Here is a 7,293-nt window from a genome sequence, read left to right as displayed (position 1 = left end):
ATTGACTATTTCTCTTCTCTTAATGTTCCTGGATAGGTTAGTTACCAGGTAATCTTACAGTTAATATATACCACAATGAGGCAAAATGTAAGAAAATGCAAAGGTCAAAAACATGTTTCTATTATGAAAAAAATGAATGATAATGACATAATTTTTTCAGCTCATCAGGTTCTTTGCTAAGTGCCTCTGTTATTGCCAGATCAGTAGTGTATAACAAAGAAGTGCTTTCTGTGGACTGCTTCATTAGCCTGCCCTGTAGGACCTCACCTCAGACCTTTCACTAATCTGTTGGCCAGCTCAATAGCCTTGTTAGTTCTATTCACTTCTTCCTGGCAGCGGCTTTTCTCAGCTGTAGCTCTCTCCTCTCAAAGGAAGTGGTTAAGGCAGCCAGGATTGTGTCTAGTTCCTTCAAATAAAAACAGTAAGAAACAACTTGGACATTGTGAGAACACGTGAAAATATTTCTGCTGTCCCATTTTTATATTTCTGAAAGTTAAATTATACAGTGCAAGAAAGGTGTAAACATCTACTGCTCTTTGAGCCTTTGTCTAGGTCACACTTGAAAGGCGGATTTGGGAAAAGCTTGGGGAAAATGTAGCTGGTCTTTAATGCTCCCCACTTGTTCACAACAGCATTAAAAATGAAGCCTCAAACTTGATCTTATATCAGTACAACAGGAATGCCACCTTCTCCCACAGGACTTTGAAATGTACCAAAATATAGGACATTTCTTATGACAGCTGTATACATTCTGTAGGTGATAAAAAATTTCAAAGGTCTCTGTTTGGAAACTAAAGGGAATAGGAATGTCAAAGATGATTGATTGATAGATAAAATACTTGAAAATGCACAAGTCAATGTCCTTTGCTGGCTTTCAATAGACCACGCTTCCAAGCGCAGAAAGCCCTTCTGAAAACAGAGCCTGAAATCCCCAGCCACCTCAGGCCTGGGAGCAAGCAGCTCAGTGCCCGGCCCATCGCAGTGTTTAAGCGCACAGGCTGTCCCACCGGGTCAAAGCCTGAGCTATCCCCAGGGGGAGGAGCGGAAGGTAATTCAGCACGGATGGCTGAGCACGAGGACAGGGCAAGAGCAATGCAGCTCGGGAGAGTTGCAGGAAAGGACCCAAGTGTTTCTAAGTGCAGAAGAGGAACGGGCTGGGAGCTGACAAACCCAACACCAGAAGGGTACTGCAAAGACCCCGCGTAGTGAGGTGTGTGGCAGATGTGCCATTGGGAGCTTGGGCAGGGCGAGCAGCCAACAAAACAGACAGGGACAGGCGTCGTCCTGAGAGGCCTCTCGGCTCAGCACGTGGGTGCCCGTGTCCCTCCACTGACCTCAGCCTCGGCCTCCTCTCAACGCGAGGAGGAACAGTGCGAGGCAGCACTTGTGTGTACCACAGGACACAAGAAGGAGCTGGGTGATGGGGCAGATGGACAGGTATTTTACTGGAGTGGTTTGGAAGAACAGAGTAAATTACAGAACAAATTTTTCTAAAGGGGGCCCACAGATGTCCTTTGCAGAAGGGCCCAGCAGGAGGGTTGAGCACCCTCCCTGCCTGTGGGCACTCCAGAGGGAGCAGTGCAGGCACATTGTCTCCTGCCTTTAGTTGCCTCAGTGCAAGGTGAGCACCGGCAGTCCCTGTGTGTGTCAGAAACACACCCGGCAGCACGGCCGAACCCTGGCCCTGCACAGGGTGGGTGCTGACTCCGAGCAGGAGCTTGCCATGCGTGAGGTAAGTGGCAGCTGTGGTGCCGAGGCACACAACGTGGCTGCAGAGGCTGTGGATGTGGCCCAGGCATTCACCTGAAACTATTAAAAATGTTAGTGTGATAAATTACACTGGCAAATTCCTCTGCTTGGATACAATGAATCACACTGGAAAGACCTCAGACAGAGAAAGGTGTTATAAATAACTGAATTTAAAAGTTCTCTAAAATGACCCAAAAGCTTTTTACATACATCCAGTGGTCCTGGTTTTAAAGTTCAGGTCCTCGGGCTAAGCAGGATCCCAGCTTTCCCTGAGATCTGTCTCCCACAGCTGTGTGCTCCCACAGAGCTCGTCGCTTGCTGCCCACATACGTTGCCCATACACAAATGACAGCTGACAAACGGGTAGCAATAGGTCTGCAAGTCAGATCAAGGGCCTGGCACTGAACCTGAGGGGACGGAGAGAGAAAAAAGAAGGAAAGCTACCTGCTGTGCTAAGCGTGGTGCTGCGGATCTCAAACAGGTGGCAGAACTTGCTTGGAGCTGTTTGAGCAGGTCCTTCAGCAACCAGGAATGATTTTTTACTGAGCCGGGCTGAAACACACTGCACGCTGCCCTGCCCTCGGTTCAATGCTTGGCAACTTTTCTTCTTGCAAAAGAATGAAATAAGGAGGAGGTATCTGAAATGAAATATAAGCAGACAAGAGAGACATAAAAACCCATATATTTGTGGTTAAGCAGTGGAAGAACATTTCCAGTTCACACAGGGCAAAAACACGACTCATGGAAGCTGCCAGAGGCAGCGGAGTGTGGCTGGACAGGAGCTGCGCCTGGGGAACAAAGCTGTCAGCTCCTCCGCGAGCATTTCAAGGTTTTATCATAGGAAACACTGCGTGCCAGGAAAGGTGTGCAGCTCACCGTTGGCTACCACTTCTTGCCTTTCATCTTTTTCTACCTCATTTGCAATATGAGCACCCCGCCTCAGCCCCCCTTCTCATCTGGCAAAGCGTCTGTGGTGTGCAGTGGATTTGGGCAAGGATATGGGGGCCAAGCCGCAGCGAGGCTTGGGCACCGCGCAGCACCACTCCCTGCTCGGATGGAAACCCAGAACAATCAGGCCCTTAATGTGCTACAACCCATTTGCCTAGCCACATTTTTGACTTTCCGTAAATAATATGCTAAATGGAAAAAAGGAGATACCATTTTTCCTTCTTTCCCCTGAGTTACTGATAACAAGACAAGTTCCTTCCCTTACAGTTTGTGCATATAAATGTGATTAATGTTAAAAAAAAAAAAAAAGAAAAAAAAAAAAGAAAGTGCCAAAAATCTCTTTCTCTCTCTCTCTTTTTTTAAAGCATTGCCCTTTTCAAAACAAGGGGAAATTCAGTATAGTTTCAGTGCCACAGTGATCAAACAGTGTCACATCACTATGGCAATTGCTGCCCAGGCCAGGAATACAGATCAGCTTTAATTGTGCAACGCCTTATTGCTGGTGCATGTCAATCAGAACCTATGAATTGAGAAAAATTTGCTCTGTTCATTCTGTTAAATGATGTATCCAATTAAACCTGTTAGAATTCATGATCTTCAGTCAAGGTTAAATGAAAGTAGTTACTCCTGTCAGCTAGGTGATTAAATGCTGCCTACATCAGGCACATTTATGTGCAAAATTAAAATTTTGGTATAAAGCATGAATCTTTATGCATGCCAGTTAATTATCTTGCGGTTCCTCCATTTATTAAATGCCCACTGCATTTCTTCTTAATCATCAGCTTCCTTTCAAAACTTATTTCATCCTCTACACTACACCAAATTTCAACGTTTAAAATGAAATGCTTTCTCAATGAAAACTTCCTCTTTTCAAGGGTTTGGCTGTTGCTACGTTACTGAAGATGGCCATTAACAGTTTTTTGAGTCATTATGCAGAAGGCCGACTTGTGTTGTTTTGTTTGACTCCGGGAGCACGCGATAGGAGCCCCCTGAGCTGCCGCCAGTCATCCTCTCCTTTGCAGAACCCTCTGAGTTTTGCTGCACGTCAGCCAACTTCAGCGCACGGCCAGGCAGCGGGAAAACGAGCAGCGGTCGCGCTCCGGCTGCCTCGCACAGGAATGGAAGGACGAGGAGACAGCAGGGTGTGGGCACCCACAGGCACTGGGTCCCTGCTCTAGCAGAGCTGGGGCCAGCCCGCAGACACCAGAGCCACCACAACGTGGGCTCCAAGGGCTGGCCCCTGCCTCCTGCCAGCCTTCAGCCTGCACCTGCATTTCCTTCAGTTTGGCAATGTGATGTGTCCTGTTTGCCCTAGGTAGCTACCGTATTGCAATATCATACTTTAATTAGAAGGAAAACAATGTGTTGCATGCTTAAAATTAAATTAAATTGCATATTTATATTTATAAGACACAGTATTGGCAGGATCTAAATGCTGTATGAATTGAGGAACCAGAATACAGGTGTATTATAGTGATTTCTAGCTGAAACAGTTGCTACAAAAGCATACAAAACAGAGCAGCACCAAATGTTAATTTAATACCCTAAGACAAGGCTCCTTGCTCGTACAAGCACAATTTCACATATTCTATGTGAGCATTTATCCCCTTTCATTATGAAAAGGTATTAAGAACCTTTGTTACAAACAAGCAACATACAAAATGTCATACCACTTCATGACTACTAATGAATAATATAATTTAAAACAGACTGGGAAATAAACTAGTATAACACATTCAACTAAACTAGTACTATAAATATGCACAAAGTTGTTATTAAAGATAAATGCACACAGTAATTTTCTACTTGTAGGTTTTACAGGTATAATTTTGAATCACACGATATTTTTTAAAACACATCACAGAGATGGGAGCCAACAGAAAGCCTGACTGGCAGCGATTCCCTGTGATCAATAAGTGATGTCTCCATCTATCTTTGAGGGCCCACATAAATTACCCCGTGGCAGCATGAACCTGCAAGATGAGTGATGCGATTGACGCGTTCAGGGTCACAACGGACAGTGCCCGATCAGGCGAGGTTTCCCCCTGTGGCACTGCAGTAAAGCAGCAGCATTCGCAGAGCTGGGCAGGGGCCAGCGGGCGCCCCGGGCAGTGTGGCCAGGAGCATGGTGAACCAAGCTCCCCTCAAATCCCCGCTCCTGCAGGGTGGCTCATTTTCTCCCTGTTGTGTGAGCTTTTTAGTGCCCGGGATCAGGTCAGCAGCACATGGAGGCCAAGCACAGATCGGCCTCGCCTGCAGGCCTCCCTGGGAATCCACGGAGCAGGGAGCAGCAGTGCCTGCTCTTGCCTTCCCCACCAGCAGCAGCCTCCTCTCCGTGCCCAAGGCAGCAGCAAGCAAAAGAGCTCTCCTTTCCTGCTCCCGTCAGCTGCAGATAACAGAAAAACAGGTATTATTTTCCTTTTCTGTTCAGCAACCGTAAGCCCAGTCTCTCTAGATACCTCGACAAAAGAGGAATAAAAGGGAACCTTCACTGTCACAGAGGATAATTCCTCCGGGCCTCTTGCAGGAGACGGTGTTGCACCAGGGAAGGTAGATGGACAATAAGCCTCTTTGGAGGTTGCTGGGATGTCTACTGCTGAACTGCTTTAACCTGCTTGGACCATCTAGAACTTAGATTTAACGCCTGCTCTTCTTTCTCCAAGTATTCTCTCACTCTGATCCTTTAAACCCAGGTATCATAAGCTGTGAACACCAGGCCCAATGTGCCATAATGTTACCTCATGAAAAGATACCGGCAGGATAATTTATTTCTGCTCAAAAAAAAACCAATTTCCCCATCTTAAAATTGCGATTGTTAGGCTAGCATCCCATTGAGATGAGAGGAGAAAAGAGCTGCAGCGTCAGGTTGTGTCTAAAATTTTAAGGAAGGTGAGCTGCACTACTGATTTACCTTCAGCATACTGCTTTATATCCGTAAGAGCAAAACATTTCTTTTTAGTGGTGATTAAATTGTGCAGAAACTGACTGACACTGATAAGGCACACACCGCAGTCTGCTTAAACAGACCGGAGAGCTGCACATCAAAGGCTGCTTAGTCTCAAGAATGTAAGTGTGCATACACACACACACAGGTTTATTTGATTTCACAGGCAATTTTATCTTTGATATAAGGCTATACATTAAGATAAAATAAAATTGGCATGGAATTATCTATTTTTAGTAGATAGATTTACAAAGAATTTGTGGTTTAGATTATAGTCATTTTCAGGCAAAACTTACTTAGAAAGTAATTAAGCATATTTTATCCATTAATTCATATTTTTTTGTTTTGCATTGTGCTGCTGAAACAAAACTAAAAACTACGGAATGGAAGGATTTTTTTTTTCTGAATATTATAAACGAATAGAACAAGGGTTGTTAATGTTTGTCATTTTCCTTATCTGTACACATGAATATGTTATATGCTCATTTCCATTGCAAATGGAACATCAGAATGATCATTGCAAACTGAAATATACTGTACATTTCATTACTTCATTTCTTTGAAAATACCACTGACAAAAATAATCAATTGCTAGTATTCTCGTACTAAAGCTTTGCAACTCAATGAAAATTGACTGAATTAATGGCGTCTGTCCAGAATAAAGCAGGCATCGTACTCTGGAGGGTCATTATTATTCACTGCTGGAAAAAAGTCAGCCTATGGAGCCCTGAATCATGACAAGGCAACTGTGCAAGGTGCTGCACAAACATGCAGTCGCTCTGTTTCTGGCACACCTTTCCTCTGCCCTCCTCAGGTGTAATGCAACAACATGAAGGCAGAGAGGAGACATGACTCCCTATTACAGCCACATTCATGAGCAAATACAGAAGAGGGAGAAGAACTGTTTGAGCTAAAGGATAAGGTTTTCATAAGAACAAACGTATAACATGTTTGTGGATATATTCAGATTGACAATTAGGAGGTTTTTAATCTATCTCAGCAGCGAGGTTCTGGAGATGCATTCCTACAGCAGCTGTAGGGCATGAGATGCCTCCCCAGGGTTAGGGAGAAACTTGCTCTGGTTCAGAATTGGATTATAGGCTTTAGCTTTCTGTCCACTACTCTGTTTAGTGCAGAATGTCTCATTCTCATTTGGCCCTAGAGAGCTGCAAAATGTACCAATGAATTAAAAAATACAGCGAGACACAGTTTCTAGTCCAAAGTGTGACTTTTGTCATAGAAAACAGAACCAGAGGAAGAAAGAGGCATAAGAGCAGGGATTAGTTCAGAGCTCAGAATGACATTTGATGATACAGTAAAAAACTGCTCCAGATGGAAGGAGGACAGGGACACTTCACAACATGATGAAGCTCTGTCAGTCAGAAAACAAAAATAATGTAGACTAACCGCACAGGAATAAAATCATAGGAGATACAACAGGAAGGTAAACTGCATCCTTCTGAACTGAGTGGAACTCACAACCACGTATGCTTCATCTTAATGCTAATGGGACAATAGGTCATACCCTGAAAACCCTTACTTATGCAAGTAATCCCACTAAAATCAATGGTAACCCATGACTGTAATGACTGCTTCCTTGTCTCCGTTAGGGATTGCAAGGTCAGGTCCATTTTCTGTGCAATATTGGATGA

At 44.4% G+C, this 7,293-nt stretch overlaps 1 long non-coding RNA gene across 2 annotated transcripts; it reads right to left on the bottom strand.

Annotated features, from left to right (window-relative positions):
• Positions 1-139: 139 nt before the first annotated feature.
• LOC121072449 lies at positions 140-5,081 on the bottom strand. 2 transcript variants are annotated; one of them, XR_005821220.1, is made up of 3 exons: positions 4,654-5,081; positions 2,194-2,387; positions 140-406 (listed from the first exon to the last, which is right to left on the bottom strand). It is a non-coding gene; the product is annotated as an uncharacterized LOC121072449 (long non-coding RNA). The 2 variants fall into 2 exon arrangements; XR_005821221.1 differs by having other exon boundaries at positions 4,671-5,081.
• Positions 5,082-7,293: the final 2,212 nt, after the last annotated feature.

This window comes from Cygnus olor, chromosome 6 (assembly GCF_009769625.2).
Source record: "Cygnus olor isolate bCygOlo1 chromosome 6, bCygOlo1.pri.v2, whole genome shotgun sequence".
Classification (NCBI taxonomy): domain Eukaryota; kingdom Metazoa; phylum Chordata; class Aves; order Anseriformes; family Anatidae; genus Cygnus; species Cygnus olor.
Note: the sequence above shows the minus strand (reverse complement) of the source record. Positions and strands in the feature narration are given on the sequence as shown.